Source organism: Seriola aureovittata, chromosome 15, assembly GCF_021018895.1.
Source record: "Seriola aureovittata isolate HTS-2021-v1 ecotype China chromosome 15, ASM2101889v1, whole genome shotgun sequence".
Classification (NCBI taxonomy): Eukaryota; Metazoa; Chordata; class Actinopteri; order Carangiformes; family Carangidae; genus Seriola; species Seriola aureovittata.
Genome location: NC_079378.1, coordinates 16292332 through 16312653, shown reverse-complemented (window position 1 = coordinate 16312653; position 20322 = coordinate 16292332). Strand labels below are relative to the sequence as shown.

General features: G+C 38.4%; 1 long non-coding RNA gene across 1 annotated transcript in view; it reads right to left on the bottom strand.

Annotated features, from left to right (window-relative positions):
• The window catches only part of LOC130182123 (uncharacterized), a 56185-nt gene extending 40375 nt beyond the window's left edge, over nucleotides 1–15810 (bottom strand). The window contains exon 1 of the long non-coding RNA XR_008829678.1: nucleotides 15492–15810. This is a non-coding gene — a long non-coding RNA (uncharacterized LOC130182123). The remainder of the gene's footprint in view (nucleotides 1–15491) is intronic.
• Nucleotides 15811–20322: the final 4512 nt, after the last annotated feature.

The following is a 20322-nucleotide window of genomic DNA, read 5'->3' as shown; positions in this document are numbered from 1 at the left end:
GCTGGTCAGCTCCAGGGGAGCACAACAGAGATGGGGAGTGACACCCAAGCCCTAGAGAGACAGTGCTCTGACTGTACTGTGGACTGGGTGGGGGGGTTGTGGCTGTCAAAGGCTCCATTGTTTGACAGGCCAGCATGGTTTCACGTGCAGCGCATGATTCTCGCTGCGGGTCTGAACTCTAGCCCAGTCTGACCTAAACTGTCCAGGAGGATGTAGCTGTGGCCTCCCTGAGAAAGTTAAAGTGTAACCATGTCCATGTTTTCTCAGGAAAGTGTGTTTATCTAGAGGACCAACACGGAGGCCCTTTTGTTTAACTATGTAGTGAGGCTCGCCCTAAAAGTAAAGCTCTCTGAAACACTCAGGAACCAGGTGGCCATTCTCTGTTCAATTTACTGCTATTTAGGTAGAGCGTGCATAAGCATGTGTGTGCTCAAATGTGTTTGTTTACATGTGTGGGGGAAAAGCAGAATGCATATACATGGACAATTGCATTTTAAACAAATCTGTAAGAAATAAGGTGAAATCTAAGATGAGATTTTTGATTCAGCTCTGTACACATAGCACAGAATGAAAAGTGCACACATACACACACACACACACACACAGATTCAGAACACAAGAGGCACATATCTTCTGTGGAGTGTGAAACAGCTGCAGCCAATTAAATGCAAATAGTGCAAGGTAAATTATCAGGTACAACGTTGCTCTCTTGAAGGGACATTCTGGTATTTTTCAACCTGTGTCTTGTTCTCATAATTATGGCCATTGTGACTATGGGTCATAACAACTTTGCACTTGCCACCGCCAGTGTAGACATTTGGCAAACACGGCTCTGACAAAACAACTTATAACCAAACTAATCAAACTATGCTGTGAGTGAACTATTATAAGGATGATTGCCAGTCATTAGTCAGCCATATTCATACACAGAGGAGGAGCCTCATTAAAACTGAAGAGAAAAGATGAAGAACGGAGGCAGAGGGAAAAAGGCAGCAACATGACATCATTGTGCTAAATGCTTATGTCAGCATGATTACATGCTCACTTTGATAACGCCGATGTTTAGCAAGTGTAATGCTCAACATGTTTGCAATCTTACTTTAAAGAGTAACAATTTTATAGTGTTTACTGCAACCCATGTTATTTTCCTTTTCTCAAAGAAACACTAGTAATTCTGTTCACTTGAAACCCCCCCAAAAAATCAGAGAAATGACATACTTCAGGACACAGTAGAATTACTGCCTCTACTACTTGTAAGCTAGTAGATTAAAGTGTTGATCTGTGTTTAAGTTTTGTGACAAATTTGCAGCCTTCGTACTATTCATTCTCCACTACCTCTGTTGGTACCTCTGTCGCCTCCTGACTTGGCTCAACTCGCATGTCAATGAGCTCTGAACCGTCATAGCTATCAGAGAAAGTGGAGAGTTTGGAGCCAAGCTATTATGGGCCAGCATAGATGGTTCTGGTTGATTATGGTTCTATGAATTCTAGGTGACAATCAGACAATATATTTAGGCATTAAAAGACCTGAAATCTGTGAGGTAGCGCTCAAGCTTAACTGGGGTGTTAAGTTCCTCTTTAACATGCTAGCATGCTAACTTTTGCTAATTATCTCTAAGCACAAAGTACACCTGAGGCTGAGGCTGAGGCTTGAGATGATGATGGCACACTATCATGCACCAAATTTTATGACAATCCATTGAATATTTTTGAAGCTAGTACATGAAAAACCAAAAATGAAAATGTCATGGTGGCACTAGAGGAAAGGTCAGGAAATCACCAAAGCCATTACGATTCATTCTCTGGGGATCATGAATGTTTGTACAAAAATGTCATGCTAATCCATCGAAGACATGTGGAGAGCTGGCCGGACAGACCCACATTGATAGCATTTCTAAAAACTGCAAATGGTTCTTCCGTTAACTTGATGCTGTGTGGGCTTTACTCATCAATACAACTGCTAACAATACCACTGCTAAAAAAACATGTCCATGGCTTGTTAGCTACACTTCCCAGCACAAGTTTGTGTACTTTGTTTCTCCTTGCCCCTAACAGGCCTCAGTATGTGAGTGGAGAGGACATGTGAGCATTTCAGTCAAGAGCAAAATGATCTGATACTTCCCTGGAGTACTTTTCTTCCTTTTTAACAATGAAAACATATTAACAATAAATTCAAAAATAACTTTGACATGATTTCTGACTAATAACTAAATGTGATTCCAGGTGGACTTAATTTAGTAGCAGACTGAATTTGTGGTTTACAGCATTACAAGTTCAGCTAAAGCAGAACAAAGTGGAAAAGAGTGATATGAAAGTATGGTCTTCAGCGTATGGGACATGAAGTATGCAGTTTTCAGTTGATACGGGTAGAGCGTTGCCCTGAGGCACAAACAGTAGAATGCATTTGTGGATGTTTCTGGAATGTTAATTTGGTTTGCATCTCTGCATTTTTTTTTTTAATTATCTGTCAGACACAAACACAACAACTGTCTGTGTCTGAATTACATTATCTGGAATCTCCACATTGAACTGATCGAGTAAAATCGGATTTTAACGCAAACAAGAAAACAAAAACAAAAACAAACAAACTAGAAAATTGACAACTACTTCCATTTTGATCCATTCCGACTATCTTTGACTCTTGTAAACATCCAAAAATGTAAAAAAGTTATTTGTTGTAAGCTAGGTAGACCTATATTATTTTCTCCTTACTTGCTTCATGGCAGTGAAAAAAAAACAAACATATATATATATATATATATATATATATATATACTGTATATTTTATTTTCAGTCTTTGTCCATGTTTCATAACAATGCTAAAAGGAATGCAACATCTGTATTGCCCTTAATTCAGTTATTGTAAAGGTACTATGATAATGACTAAAACAAGCTGTCACATTCTACATAAATTCTCATTCACTTACTTCCAGTGACTTTGACACATTCATGACAAAATTACTGATTTGAGTATTGGCTACTTAACTAAATGTCTTGTGGAATCTGTACCTTTTTACACCAAAATGATTGCATATGACTGGGTTTTTTTTTTTTAAAACGTGGCTTAAACTCATAAAACAAAAAGGCCATCACCACCTGATGAGTTTGTCTATCTGTTCAGACTGTGAGGACACAGACACACAACTGCAGGGAGCAACATCATCACATGCAGTTACGGTGCACTCACACAGACTCAGTTACAAGTGAGCTGCTAGTTTCCCCGGTTCCTCTAAGTGTCGGAGCATCTGTGTGAGGTACCTGAGTCTGTGATTGTGTGTTTCAAAAAATTATTTCTGGGCTGCCCTCACTCTTGCAGCCCCAAGCACACCACTGTCAGTGGAAGGTGTAGATATGGTGTTTCTGGTTTAATAGCACCATGCTGGGCAGGTGGCAGATCTGTTTACAGTGATTGTGTGCTCTTAAAGACATCACAGCATGGAAAAGGGGCAAAATTACTGTGTTCACCCAGGTTTACATCATTGCCAATCGGAGCTGAAGATGATTACCTGTTACTGCAGATTCATTTGACCAGGAGTGAAAAGCCAGATGTTATCAGGTGTTATCAAGTTTTTTGTCCAGTGTAAAAGGGGCTCAATAGTCATGCATAAAAACACTAGAGCAATGACAAGGTCTACTTCATCAAAGGCCTCACTGATTCACATAATGTGGTAACCAGACACCACACAAATACCCCCTTTTTGGTCAAAGCATGCACCTTGAAAATACTTTTGATTGCCATTGCAAGCTTTTGTGTGCATGAGTGAACAGGGGTTACTATAATAACTGCATGGTTAGGGGGTGTCCTGATGGTCGCATACCATATAAGTGCAACATCCTGGTTTGAATTCCAACAGAAGACCACACTGAACCTATTTGATAATTATGTAACTGATTCTTTAGTTTAGGAGTTAAGTATATTTAACTACAATCCAAAATTGAGTCTCTGCTAACACAAATTACCATAACTTTACCTGTGACAGACGTAGCATTTGAACAGGTCTAACCTGTTGATGTGTGATGTGCAGACATCATGTTTGGCCTGACAGATCACCATCACAACAAATAAGCAGACAAGTAACTGTTAGCTTCATGCCTTTTATTCATATTCTGCTTCATTTGAGCAGCAACCTATTTAACTATCAAACTGCAATTATAAGGAATGAAGAATTTGAGAGTAAATCTGGCAACATCTATGGGTATTCTCCAAGGTACGGAGAAACTCGGGAAATGTACACTTCTGTCTTTTTGCCTCTAAAGAAAATGCACGCTCAGCAAGGATATTTCACATACTGGAAGGAGATATAATGCCTTCTCTCTGGCCCAAGGGTCTGTATTTCCACTCATGGTGCTGATTCAGCCCACAATGTAGAGGCTTCTATGGGAAATGGATAGCAGGATAGAAAGAAGGATGCTTGGCACTGTTGGCAGTAATATAGAAAAGGCAAGAGGAAAAAAATCTAATTTTATAACCTGGAGCCCTGGAATCTGAGGTTCAAGGCAAAAAGACGCACAGTAATACTTAGATTACACAGATCTTTAACTTTCTTTATGTGATAGATATTTACTTCAGCCCATGATAAATTACCCGGTCCCAGAAATATGCGGCATTTGACAAAATTTTAGGATACTCAATGAGAGGAATGTCCATTTCTAGGGCAGTATTTTGGTGAAAAATGCCTGCCCTGCAATTTTTTTTTATGCAAGTTGGATGACACTCATTAGTCTCTGTGTGGGGCTTTTCTGAGGAAATGCATAGTTTTATGATTGCACTGAAATCTTAGTTCCCCAAATGTTCAAATGCAATTATGCATACAATTTATTTTACTAACAAGCCTATTCTACATGCTGAAAACAAACATATCCAACTAGAATTACCGCTTATACCTAAGTTACACCATTGAATAATGACCAAAAGTGTTTTTGCAGAACATTATGATGTCACAGTGAAGTCGACCTTTGATCATTTGGATATATAATGTCATCACTTCATCATTTTATCCTATTAGACATTTGTGTTACATTGTGTCATAATTAGTGTATGAATTTCTGCGTTATGCAGTTTTGTGAGGTAACATTGATCCTGACCTTTGACCACAAAATTCTAAACAGTTCATCCTTGAGTCCAACTGAATGTTTATGCCAAATTTGAAGAAATTCCCTCAAGGGATACTGAGATATCACATTCATGAGAAAGGAATAGACGAACAGACAAATGTACGTACAACCCAAATACGTAATGCCTCTGGCCCTAGCTGTCGCTGTTGGATAAAAACTTTATCATTTTCGTCACTAGTTTCACAAAGCTGCTGCATCTCATTCTCCTGAGACAGAAACACATGCCATCCTTTGGACAGTATAAATATATTGATATTTGGTTTGGCCCCATCACTTTCAAGAATGCCTGTCTGTCTTTCATGTGTACACTGCAAACATCTTTTGATCTGGATATCCACTTAGCTGAGACCTGTGTTCTGAACCAGTGCTGGATGTGCAGAAAGTTAGTTGAGTTAGTCATTCAGATGCAGTAACTCTGGATACGTATTGAGTCGTAGATCAGAAGTGGGATTAGGATGAGAAGTACCAGTGAGGATTTGCAGAAAATTCATGGTGTGACTGTGGAAACATTATGGTGCTTATGCTGAAAGAAAGTGGTTCTGTCAGGTGGTAATGTGAATAGTTTAAAAAGTGGAATTGTCTCTCCTATGTCTATCAGTTTAACTGTAACAATCACACATGATTCATGCAAATATATCTTTATTCTAATAATCATTAAACTGACTCTGTTTCAGAGTTAACAGTAAAGGTTACCACCAGTGCAAGTGGAAAGCAGAAAGAAGAGATGAGTGACGGGATAATTGAATGCAGCCATCCTTATGGGATGATAGAGAGCAAGAGGAAAAGCAGGGTTGCACAAAACCCAGTGTTTAGTTTCCATACTCACAGATGGTCATCCCATGCATTGATATAAATGTTTCCATACTGTATATTTTCATGCAGACACGAGTTACAATATAGAGCTAGACTGATAAATTAGATGGACCAATATATTGGCATATTGCAGATATATATCAGCAGCCAACAGATATTCAGAAACAGTACAGAGTTGATATGTTTGATTGCATAGCTTTTCTACCAGAGTGGACTGACTCAAGTATATTTTCAAATTCAAAAGTTATGCTCAGTACATATCTTGGTCTTTGTCGGTATCTGCCTGTAAAGTCCAGTATTGGTGAGGCTTTAATTCAGTACACACATTCAGAATACAAGATCATCAAAAATCTTATTTCTACACTAGATAACGTGAATTACATCAGGTTTAAAAGATGTTCGAAAATATTGTGTTTGTACATTTTTAAACCTACAGTCAACCTTTTCAGAAGAACAAATTAAATCAGTCCTTGTAGTATGACAAACTTGCAAGTACCACTGATCCCACTGTCAATCAAGAGGCCAAGCTGAAGTTCTATTCTTATTATTTTGTGTTTTCTAACCCCTAAAACCATAGGCAGCAACACAGACATGAAGCTGGTTAAGAGCGATCAACATGTAGCACACTGAAGAGACTACTGTTCACAAGAGGGGGTAGAAAAACAAAACCAAGAGAAAAGCTAAAATGCCAGTGACTCTTAGAATTGCATTCAACCACTGCCAAGACAAAGGACTCAAATGAGATGTGGTGTTGCTTTGTTTTTGGTCATATATGTACAAAAGCAGTTGTTTGCTACCACAGGAAATGCAAAGGTATAAATGACTAAATTAATAATGTCTATTATTGTGCATGCTGGCTCACTACCACACTATCATGGCTCACTGGGACACATGAACAGAAAGGATTCATTGTTAATGTTATTACGAAAACCTGTGCTTTTCCTACATTGACAATTTAGCAACACACTCCAATAATGTTGTCGGATTCATGGTGGATAGTTTATTTTAAAAACACAATCAAAATTGATGCAAAAGAACCAGATATATTTTTTATACTGTGCATTCTTGTTCTCCTTGTAAAAACCTGGCACTTACATGCCCACAATGAAACTTGCTCACTGACACTTTGGACAGAGAGTCAGGTGTGTTGAGCTAAACGTGGCTTATGTAGCCTCAAGCTACTAGCCTCAAACAGAGATGAGGAGTATGTTACAGAGACCTATGCTCACTCGTTTCTACACCTCCAGAATTATTTTTTCATTGTCAGACTTTCAGACCCAAACAAAATGAACTCCCTGTGAATCCACAGAACACTACAACATACAACTTTTTTCCACATATGTACTTGCACTCCCCAAGAACTGCAAACAGACGTTGATGTGTAAAATCACTGGAGTTCACCTTCAAAATTGCATCTTTAAACTATTGCTGGTTTCTGTGTTTAATCCAGATTAATCAAACCCTTAATTGCTGTCATTCAACTATCTGGCAGAGTTTTGAATTAATAAAAATCACTGAAAATGTTTCAAACGAATCCTTTTTGCTGAACAAGATATTTTGCTGCCATGTTACAATTCACTAAGGAAACACATTCTCTAAAACTCCATAAATCCTTTACCAGAATTATCATAGCCAAACTCCAACCACAACCCCAAACCCTAACATTAACAATCTATAACCTAAACATAAGCAGCTGATTGGCTGAGCTTTTTGGAGGCAGTACACGGCAGGGTGCTGGGCAATGTTGTGGGAATACAGCCGTTTCTCATGTCTCCTACCGCCTGTTACAGGGTTAGAAGCAGACTGACGTACTGACTGACTGTCCTATTCATTCTCCATGTTAATTTATTCCTCTTTACAAACTTAACAGGCTGTCCTTTCATTTTTATGCCACCCAGCTATACAAACCGGCCTAATTTCCCCTACTGATCTAAGCACAACTGGCTCTTACAGGTTTCCCTAATAAATTATAAAAAAAGAAATGCGTCTTCAATTATTCATACACTTTTGAACAGGTATTTTTAATATGTATGTATAGGTCAAAATATTAGAAAACATATAATTGATGAATGAATATTTGATTACAACTTTTATATATATTATACGTCAGTGTTGTTGTATACTTGTTTTACTTGGAAAAAAATTTATATGCATCCACTGAAAAAAAATTTCTTGTAAGATTTAGGTCTAATGTTTTTCTTAGTTACTACAACAGTGCTTCAAATTTAGGTATTTAGTAAGCATCTGATCTTAAGCAATGGTTAAAATTTGCCTGCTGCTTCTTAGCTTTGTAGGAAAGCACACAAAAACAAAGAATATTGCAGCATCACCTGCATTTTTTAATCCTTTTCTCTAACAAGTGAAAGTAAAACTCACAATAACTTTAAAGGTTAAATACTGTGTGAAGATGAACAAGTGAGTGACTTAAAGTTAATAACCTGTCTTTACAGTAAGCCCTCTCCTGTGTTTCTCTCACTGGCTCAGTACGGGATCTGCTGCAGACACAGAGCCGGCTCCATACTGTGAGACCCTCTGCCTTTTTAGCAGGTTGATCACACCGGCTGGAGTCCAGGACGGCAAAAGAATGTTAAGAGGTTCACCCAGAGGGTTGCTGTACATGAGCCACTCGCGCCACTCTTAACTCCTCTGCACACTCCAGCTCTGTCACGTGTGTTACCTGAGGAGGATCAGAAAGGCAACATCTGGATATGTTCTGAGGGCTGTAATTTTAGAAGCTCTCTAACACTCTTAATCCCCTCACAGTATGTTGTTTATTTTGGTCCTGTTCTCTGGTCAATAGCCAGATTTCTTAGAAGCAACCACCAGGTTACTGGGATTGACACGGTGAGGCCCTACAAAGTAGAAAAAGATCTGGCTGGTATGGAAGCACATTTCAAGTACAGTGCAAACAGCCATCTTTCCCATAAAAAGTTAACAACCGGTCAATAGGCATATTTGTCAAGGCACTTTATGCCTGCTTCATTCTACATCATGAGCTGACATTTTTTCTGTGAGCAGCAGTTTTGTTTGCATTCCAGGAAAAGCAGTTGACCTCAGTACAACATCCAAATTTATCTGTTTTTCCTGTGATGCAATATCTGTTTTTATTTCTGTGACAATCAGGTTGTGGAGCTGACTTCAACCTGACTGCCAAAGATATAAAAATTAATATCTACCCTCAGCAAGCTTTTCTAGCTTGAATGTAAGTGTACTGAAAACAGAAAAGGTCAGTCGTTTTCTTTGAAGCAGTGCAGAGATGGGGATCACTAAAAGTCATTCTAGAGGGACAAAGTAAAAAATGGTTTCATTAGTCTTCATGCATGCTGTCTCCTGACTGACATCATCATTTAACTATGTAGTGGAGGATTTTCAACTTTGTTACACAATTGGGCATTCTGGTTTTACAGGCAGAAGGACTGTTTGACAGGAGTAGAGAGTCAAAAAACAGACTTCAAGTGCAAAAGTCACTCAATCTATTGTTTTTGCCACTAGATGATTGAATGAATTGAATATATTAAATACAGTATGACTTTACTGCAAGGATGTACTGCTGAATTACTTATTCAATGTGTAAATTATGATAGATTGAAGTGTCAAGGACCAGCCTCTGCTTTCCATTATAAATAAAACTTTTGGATTTAAATTTGGGTTTATGTAGGCTAAGGTATGGCATCTATTACACTTCCCTAGTATTGACCTTATGTTAGTTAACAATAACACATAGTGCTGAAACCAGACAAAGGGAAGACAGTGCAACAGCCTACAGTAAAGGCAGGCAGGTTGTTGACAAAGGAAGAGAGAAGCCGAACAGCAACAGACAGAAAAGGAAGAAAGAGAGAGAGGGTAGAAAGAGGGAAGCAGCATGGTCATATTTTACAGCCGAAAGCGTGCGGTCTGGCAGGCGCACCAGGAGTTTGTTTATTAGAGTCATTTCATTTACGAGGGACTGTCCTTCCGGAAAAAAAAAATTGAGCAGGTTCAGACCAGTCATCTCTACTCCCTGTCTTTACCCTATGGATCCTTAAAGCACTATACTGATTCTCTCCTCAGATACCTTATCCATACCATCCACACAGAACCACAGATCCACCTGTAAAGATGCACAGATACCCATAAATCCTGATAAATGTACTCATACGATGTGTCACAAGGCTGCATGACACTTATGTGGGGGCCATCAGGTTTCAAGCACATTTGAAGGCAAATATCACAGACTTTATCACTTTATACCCAACAGTTCACAGCTCAATTATATAAAGTGGTTAGGTAAAAACTTAAATTTCAAGCAGATTTGCATAAACTTATACTGCCACACTAAGCTGTGGGATTAAAAGATACACACCAGTAAATTAGAACAAGGAGTTGAAAGCAGCTGAGGGTATCTTAACAAAAAATATTGCTTAATAATGTTCTTAATCTTATTGGTTTAATGATAAAGCTGCACTATTTGGAAAAAATAAGACTGTTACCCTAACTATTTAATTTTTTCAAACAAAAATATGCTGTCTTGTTGTTTTGACACAGATACTTTCTAATATTTTGTCCACCACCATTTTCATACATGAAAGAAGAAATTATTATAAAGATTTTGAAAATGAAACAACTCTATGAAATACCACAATCAAATCACCTTAGCTGAAAATATGAAATGGTCAAGTTACTGCAGTTCCTTTGGAAATGTGGACATTACTTTGTGTTATTAGGAAACACCAGGAGCAGGGAAAGTGGGACAAGTGGGTGAAAGGTCATCCAGTAATAAAATGTCTACAATTACTGCAAATATTAACTGACAAATATTGATTTAAGCTCATATGTTCACAAAAAGAAGCATTATAGTTTATGTATCTGCTATATTGTACTATTGTGGATGATACTAAAATTAAACTTTGCTTCCAATGATGCTCCAGTAGTTTGTTGCATAAATGTGCATAAAACAGTACAGACACAAGGCCTACACATATTCAAATCCATGTGAAAGCATCATACCAAAATCTGATTGTACTGTTTGGGCTGAACTTTGTCACATGGGTGCATCACCATGGCAGTGGCATCAACTCAAAAACCCTCTGTCAAAGAAGAACATGGATATTTTTATTAAGAGATATTTCTTTTATATGTAATCAGTCAAGCGAGGTTTTCACTGCCACTAATGCCTTGGTCTTTGGTTTGTTTAGGGATTACTCTAAACCGTTTAGTCGAATGGTGTGTGATCACTGCAATGATACTGTCTTTTCAGCCCTAAGCCTCATGCCAATTACTGCAGGAAAACAGTTTTCTGTCACATCCCTTCACCAGCTGCCTGAGATTAACTTTAGCCTGTGTCAGTGACCTCAGCGCTTTCATTTCTGTCTGATTTCCAGATTGCAATAATCCACTTCAAACTAATGACACCTCACAACCAAACATATATTTCTGTAATTTATACCTTGGTCATTCTCTGAAATATATTTCTTTCTTCTGAACAAACCACATACCATATGGATTAACAGGTACAGTACTCTTAGCACTTCATGGTGCTTTTGCAGCCAAACAACAATAACTCCCAATAACTTAAATCCTAATGTGAATGTAATAGTCCACACTATTAACATATATTAGAGATGGACATTAAAAAGTCACACAAGCATCCCAAACACTTTAGTCTTCGACGGTAAATCTGAGTGATAAGGACAAAAATAATTGATAACACTTGAAGCAAATGCCTACATCACTTGGGTCTGGTCTGCTTCTATCATTTTTATCATCAGTTTGCAATATCTCCCCTCACAGATGATATAATTACAGCGAAGAACAGCACCTTACAAATATCAAGTTTGCTACCAGTAACGAATCAAACTCAGCCACTGGCCACAGCAGAGTGACCTTCAAGCCCCGGCTGTTGTTATTTTCCATAGAGGTCAGCAGCTAAGAATGTGAAGCATGTGGAGCCTGAAACATGCCTTTCTCTTCCCAACAACCCCCACCACTTTTTTTGTAAATAATTTTTGGTGCTATTAGTATACATTACCTCCACTACTGTTGATTTAAAATTAACGTACGTTTTGAAGCATACACTAAGGTCACGCCGTTATTCTGTATGTCCATGTCCCGTCTTGTGCTGTGCCTGTCCCTCACTTTTAACTTCCTACGTTTGTAGCATCGTGAGCTAGGTCACTAAATATGGTGTCATAATGATGTTGGTCAGTATTTCCAAGAGCAGTAATCATTGGAGAGACCTGTGGAAAATAGGAGAGCTATTTTAATCTTTTTCCCTGCAGGATAGCATGTAGATTTTGCCTAACTGCCTTACGCAGGTCACACACACACACCAAGAATGGTCCGCCATTGTTACTGTGTTTAACATCATGGGCATTTGCTTTGTTAAACTGTACATAATACGAAGCTACAGACTGCAATTAGACAAGATGAAGAAATCTTTTTCAGAAAAATAAACTGGCTTTGTGAAGCACCTAAAAGTAAGCACTGTATCATGTATCTGTATCAATTTCATGTAGATACTGCACTGTATCTGTAAACTGCAAGGAAAGCATACCAGAAAATGACATCCATCTGCCAAATACCAAACATTGGTTGTTTATTACAAAGCTACTGTAGCAACAAAACCACGGAGGGCAAAGGTTTGTTAGTTATATACAGAATATACGCAATTAGTTGTGCTACAGAACGGTCAATTTAATTTCAGCACCAAACAGCAGACAGAAAAAGTTAGTGAGCGCTTTTTGCAGAAACCCAAACATCTAGTTACCTAAAGGCTCTTGTGTAAAGGCTTTTCTCAGGAGTTTGTGGGGACAACAACATGGCTAAAACAGACCTTGACACTTAACAAGAAACACTTACAAATGCTTGCAAATGCTTACTGTTGCTCCATGTCTGCTAGTTGTGTAAACAGGCAATAGTTTGCCAATACAGTCCCCATTTAAGGTGAATAATATATAAAGATTGTGTCTGTCAGCTTGTTTTGGGTTCTTCTGCCCACTAGTGGCTATAAATGTATTAAAGCTGTTTTAAGGTTATTTATTAGTTGTAGCCATTTTACTTCAACCTCTTCTTTACATTTTGGATGAATAAGGCTGTGGTCAGACTGACTTTAGCCCTGTGTGAAAAAACGCAACCACTTACCCACCTACAGCAGGGAAGCCAAACCAGCAGGTGCCAGCGAACAACGCAGGGTTGTCCCGCAAAAAAGTTCAACCAAACTCAACTTTTGCTGCAACACAAGAAAATGTTATCCAATTAAATAAATGTGCATCCACACTGTTGGTGGAACGTAATGTAACGTAAACTTAGTGTTTCTACTGTTTACCTTGCAATTATCACAACAAAAGATAAAATACCTCACTGTGATTATTTTGTAAAATCCTACGTTTGAGGATTACAAAGCGCTGTGGAGTGTTGCTATCTGATAAACATTTAAACACATTAATGTTACTGAAACTGAACTTCCTGGATTGTATTTCACCCGCAACGGGGCTGTTTTTGGTCCGAATCCTCACTAATGCAACCTAAATGTTGTACAGAAGTAAGATATTACGGATAAAGATTACTGATTCCAAGTAAAGGACATTTCTTTATTATAGGAAATTAATTTATGCACACCAGGGTTTGGTAGGTTGAGTGATTTTTTTCGACTGGCTGTAAAATTTTGTTGTATGTGGATGCTGCTGGGTCCCAATGATAACATTCTGATCGGAAATGATGTTATGTTTCGTTCTGATGAACACTCAAACCATGAACAGATGAAAAATCCATGATGCTCATGTAAAGAGTCCATGATGCTTATTTAATTCTGCTGTTTTTTTCCAGCCAGATTGACCAATTCTGCCCACATTTGTCAACTTCCATTTCAAGGACCAGTGTGTAGGATTTAGTGGCATCGTAGTGAGGTTGCCGAGTGTAACCAACTGAATACCCCTCTCCTCACCCCTCCTTTTAAAAGTGTGTAACGTAAAAATGCGAAAGGCCCTCTCAAGAGCCAATGATTGGTTTGTCTGTTCTTGGCTATTGCAGAAACATGATGGGCTCTGTGGAAAAGAACCTCCCTCCCTAGATATGACTCTTATTTTCAAGTGATTATGCACTAATGAAAACATAATTATGAATATTGTTTTAAAATCTAAATCCTACACACTGATCCTTTCAGTTGCAATGTTCAACGTTACTGCCCTCAAACAAGCAGTAGGCTGGAGCAATAAAACAATAGCGATATGTATCGGTGACAGACACGTCATCAATAGCAATAAGAAAATAGTTTGATACGAAGTCCGATAGTCTCATGGTTGCGTGAACAAACCCTGTGGTTGCTTCCTCCCTGGCTCATGAATGCAGCCTATCATATCCTTGATAATGGAGGTTGCTACGAGTGAAACGCAAACAGCCAATCATTTAACAGGTGTGTTGTTTGGTTGCACCAAGTGTGGAGTGAGAATATGAGTGCAGCCAGTGAGGAAATTGTTCACAAAAAAGGACAGGTAGCTCACCAGTATGGCAGTTTTTTTGTTTCTTTAAGTCTAACCTATATCATATGTAAACTGTGCAGGAAAACCTTCCCAAACAAGAGCGGGAATACAACAAAACGTATTTATCACCTTAGCCACTTCCACTTCTCTACCCAGCAACAACACCGTATAACAAAACATCCAAACGGTACAAGGACACAATACACACAGTAGCCTACTACATTGCTAAGGATATGCTACCACTCAGCGTGGTTGAAAAGTCTGGCTTCAGAAAATGGTGAAGTCAACATTTTTCTCCTGGTCTTTATCAAAAATTATCAATAATTATCTATATCAACTGATATGAAAATTGTTATCGCGATAACATTTTTGGCCATATCACCCAGCCCTAGTAAGCAGGCTAGCTATGCAACATATTAAGCACAAAATTCTCTCTACTACATTCACCAATGTGCATGAGTGGCTTTCTGTTCATATTTACAAATATTCGAATTTTGTACGAGGACAGTAGCTCTGATCACACACGACGACGAATGGGATAAAGCAATGATTGATGATGAACACAAATTTATTGAACGACTGTAACAAACTAGCAATCTCACCCACAATGTTGAACTCTCCAGAGTCAGAGATAATCTACCAACACTGCAGACTGAGTTGTTTACAATGTTGTTATAACTGAAGTAAGTACTACAGATGATTGGTTTACAACTAGACTGCTGTTATTTGAACCAGCAGGAGTAAATCCTGTCTGGCCTAGAGTGAAGACATCACACTGTCCAGTTGCTTCCTGTGTATGAAAGAGTGTGCGCGTGTTTATTTCTGGACATGTGAGATGTCTGAACAAATGAACAAGAGAAAACAAGACATACCCTGAGAGAACCAGAGCAGCTGAGTCTAATCCAAAGAAGAACCACAGACCAACCAACGCATGTTGAAATTCAAAAACACAACACGCCCCCACACACGCGTGTGCACACAGCTACAATATTGTACAGTTTACAGAAGGGTTTTCGAGCAGTTGTACAAGAAGGTAAAAACTTTTATACTGATCCTGGTTTTAACCAAACAACCTAGACTAACTTCAGCTGTTTGTGAGTAACTTACCCCTTTCCACAAAGGTCTGCTTGTTGTCAGTCCTTCATTCCAGCTAGGCAAGTTTGTTCCTCAGATTTCTTTTGTCTCAAAATGGAGGCAGAAACTCTCCAAACACAATTCCTTTGCTCTGAGTTTTTGTTATTTTGAGTCTACCAGGTCCAGTTCTGCTTCTCTCCTGCTGATTGCTGCACGAGCTGCTAACATGACAGCATTCATAAACAACCAGTTGGAATGAGAGAGACCACTGAAACACAGGTGCATGCTGACTCCCAGCGAATACAAACAGAGAGAGGCACAGACAGCTCAGAGGAGCACAGTATGAAACGGCTCCTTTGCCAGTGGTTCCCCTTGTGTGTCCAACCTTTCTCCACCTCCCTCCTCCTCCTCCTCCTCCTCCTCCTCCCTGCACCTCCCCTCCCTCTCTCCCAAACAGCTCCAAGACAGAACAGAAAAGAAAGGACAACTCAGAGGTTGCTGTTTCTTGAGCTTCTTCCTGTGGACAGCTGTGAGTACAGTACAGAAGCTTTTCTTTTTGCTTGCATAACTTACAGAACAACAGCAATAGCATTTCTTTCTTCACATGGAGCTCATTTCAAAATTAAGCATTTCAGACCAAGTTAGTATTTTCCACTGTCCAAGAGATAAGCCATTCATAACCATAACAAGACCTTCAGCTATTTGTTACTAATATCTTTGAGGCCAGTGGCACAGATATTAGAAAGGAGATGAAAGCATTCATTTTTTACATGTTTTTACATGTATATACATTTAAGTTATGCAACACAATAAAGATGTTTAGATGTTGTTTTCATTGCAAAACACTTGCTTACCTGTTCCATTTAGAAAGCATGCTCCTTCTGACTCATTTAGAGTCAAACCTATACAGAACTGAAATGCAAAATGTAGTTCTATGCAAACAAAGGTCAGTGAGCATTGAATGTCATATCTTTCACATAAAATGCCCTGATACACAATGGCCAAATTCTAAAGAATACATTAATTTAACTGACCCTCATTAAGAAATTCATTATAAATACAGTAACTATGTGTTAGTGGCTGTCAGCCTGGCAAGGCAGGCTAAGAATGCCTATAACAATAGTGTTGAAATGTCAGCTTCATAAAAAGAGGAAAGGGGGAGGGTTCGAGGAGACTTTTGGAAACATCACTCAGTGCCTCCCTTGGGCAAAAGCTGGCCTCAAACAGCTCATGCTAGCTCTCACTTTTCTAATTTCAGAAACACCAAGTAGTGTTTACAGGGGCCAAAGCAGAACTGAAATGTTTTCCAGTATTGAAAATGTTTATATTGTACAACTTCTATAATGCAGTTTATGTAGAAGCCTCATTAACTCATGACAACTCTGTCAAACCCTATTAGTGGTCAGGATGATTAGCTCTGTCGTTTAAAGGGAAAAGGCTAAATGTGTAATTACAAAGAAACCCTCGATCTAAAACCATTTGACCATTTTTACATATATTTATATTTGATATTAGGTAAGTAAAAAAATCAACTTTGACCAAATGAGAAACTACTACATTATTCAATCAATGTAGCCTAATCCTTGTTCCATTAATTTGACTCTGCTGCCCCCCCTACAGTATTTTTACTGTAAGTCAGTTGCATTTTTAAAGTCAGCAAACAGCTTGCCTTGATCCTATCCTATCCTTGATTTTTCTATCTATAGCCACAGTCAAGCAAAGTTTATGATCTAAACATTCAAGAGCCTTTTTACTCTAGAAATACGCACTGTCTTCCGATCTTAAAGCCTTAATGAATTAATCTGTTTTCTATCAGAGTTCAATCATAGTTTCCCATCGAAATGTAGTGCAGATTTTAATCAAATTTTGTTGGCAAAAGAAAACGCAAATTAATGTGTTTCCATCCACTGCCATTATGCAAATATTCGGAGTTGAGCACATTGAGGACAGCTGGTGGCGCTGATTCTCGAGTTGGGAGCCATTAAGCCATTGTAGAAGAAGAGGGCGCAACGAGATGGCATAATTAAGAGTTCCAGGGTTGTTTACAAGCTTGTTGTATATATGTCTCCTCATTACTTCCTACACCTTACATTACTTTACCACATTAAGTGCAGCATTCACACAAATTCAGGAGAGAGTGCACATAAACTGCCACATGGCTGAATCTCTTTGAAGGAAACAAAACAAGTTCATGTTTCACAGCAGTCTCCTTATCCTGAGAACTATCACACAAAGCTCAAACCCTTGCATGACAGCTGGGTCATACCTTTTACGTTATGGTCCACTTGGGTCATTTAGGTTTTGCCATTACCCGACCTTAACATTATGTAGAGTAAGGTGACACCTCTGACTCTTTCCACACGGCCTTAAAGGAAAGAAAGATTTCAGTTCCCTGAGTGTCCTAGTTGATGTCATTCCCAACAGAAAGTGTAGCAGTCTTACACAACAGTTAAGATACTTCTTACTTTCAGACTGTCAAGCTGCTCTGTAATGTGTCTGAAGACCCTCCAAAGGTTCAGCAAAGGGACAGCAGCCATATGCTTTGTCAGAACACAGAAGCCATCCCAACTCAAAATTGTTGTGACCCAATGGATAAGGCTCCACAACCGAGTTTCAGCCCTCCTCAGAAGGTGACAATGGGTCTAAGTCAGAGTTTCTGAAACATTCAAACAACAGAATTACTGCCGGACTCTGCAGTTCCCCTCAGCTCCACAAAGGATTTTAAGGTCTCTGAGATGGTTGTTTTGATTCACTGTCACCGTTCTCATCAATCTTGTGTCCTGCCACAGCAGTCAGCTGCTTTCAGAACTGTTCATAAAAACTGAACTCACTGTACATTACCTGCTCAAACAGCAGACAGACAAAATAAGCACCTTCCTAGTGAAAATAGTAAAGCACCTAGCAAATAAAGAACCAGATACTTCCCACAGGAGTTGGTGGAGACTAAAACAGAGCTAAAAGTGAAATTATTATTGGACTTAAATTCATCAGGTATCGAGCAGCATGACTTCAAATGAATGCTAGTGTTGATCTGTTTCTGTTTAGTATTACAGTCACCCATCAACTTTATAAACGTGAATGTGTTAACAGCATGCTCCACTGCCCCAAAGTGGCCTTGGTTTAATGCCAGAGCACAGCGACATTGGTTATAATGTAGATCATACTGCAAAACAGTTGCATGGCTGAGGGGGCCATCTTCCTGTATCAGTTTCCCTATGCAACCAAAGTAAAAACCGACAAACTAACAAGCCAGATTTAGAAAAAAAATCATACATTTGTGGTTTTAAGTAGTAATACTGGGGCTAAATACAGCTCCTGGTCGATCTCTGACACAAAGCTCAATGCCCACGACTCAGATGATAGAAAATAAGTGCATGAGGGGAGACAAGAAAGATTATTTTTGTCCTATCCTATGACATTGAAAATAATGGCCTGCCAACGATTCCTCCAATTACTTGTCTGAGGATTGATTGTTTAATTTTAAGCGTGGCAGAGTAGCTGGATAGCTTCAAAATGAAATAAGGTATATTCAAATTTTTTAGTGTGGATAAAAGGGAAACTACAAACAGTTTTTCAGAGGAAAAAGTTTTATACTTTGAAAAGAAAATGTAATAAAATATTTTATTAAATTTGTAAATATAAATGTATTTATAATTCAAAGATTGAACAGTGAAACTGAAATTACAAATCAATTTAATCAATTAATAAAATGAGATTTGAGATTTCTCAAGTTCATTAACTTAGAGTATATAATATAGAGTAAATATAAATCTATGCTAGAAAATTGTCATATTTTCAGTGTTTTTCATATTTCTTAACTTTCATTGTTCCTCAAGAACAGTGGAAACAGAGACAAGAACCAACCTCAAAATGTTCAAATACATAGACGAGTGAGTCACTGAAGGCCTACCTGCTACCTGCAGGGATGCTGGACTTCACTGCCCCTGCAGTCTGAACCACGCAGGTAAATACCTGGATAAAGTATAAACCAACACAATCTGTAAACACCAAGCATCTTCTTTTACTTATGCTATTTATGAGGAATGCGTCTAAATGTTTTATAAAATATGTTTTGGTAAAAGCTGATAAAATAAAGAACCTCTAGAAATTTTGTGGACATATTGCACATTGAAATACGAAAACCAGAAACTGCTGACCCACAGTCCAAGTGTTGGGTTGCATTGTGAATATCTGCTACTGATATTGGCCATCAAACACCACCATCTAGTGTTTGTCTCACACTAGGTCTGCGTCTGAGAATGTACCAATTCGGGAGTGAGACATCTTTGAACATCAAAGGCACTCGGTCTCAATATCAAAAGCCCGCTGGCAATTTATGTAGGTGATAATTAATTCTCTTTTATTTCTTTTCACACTATTTTGAGACACACGTTCGAATATAGTTACTAATATAGTGTAAGATATAGTACTGTATATCTTAAGTTGGCTTTCATTCGACTGTTATCGAAGGACCCTGCTTACCAAATAAGAAAATTTAATAAATTATACTATCAGAGAATAAAGTTACCTTTTTCTAGAGGACTCCAAATCCTGTAAGAGAGATTCTGGGTTTTTTGGGTTTTTTTACAGCTTACACTGTCAACATTAAGTTGCATTTCAGGCAAAGTATTAATGACATATCTAAGTTTGGCTAGGCATTACCTTTGAAATTCATCATTTACTATTTTTTGGATGGTTTGGTGTTATGCAGCTATTATTCTGCAAAGTGCACCAACTGTAAGTTCAAAATTAAGGGAGTGCTAAATGTAGTTCTGTACTCATCACATGATCTGTGTTTACCACAAACAGTGAGATCCAAGGTTCAAATCCTCTGTCAGAGAATTCTCAAATCCTCAGTGTGTGT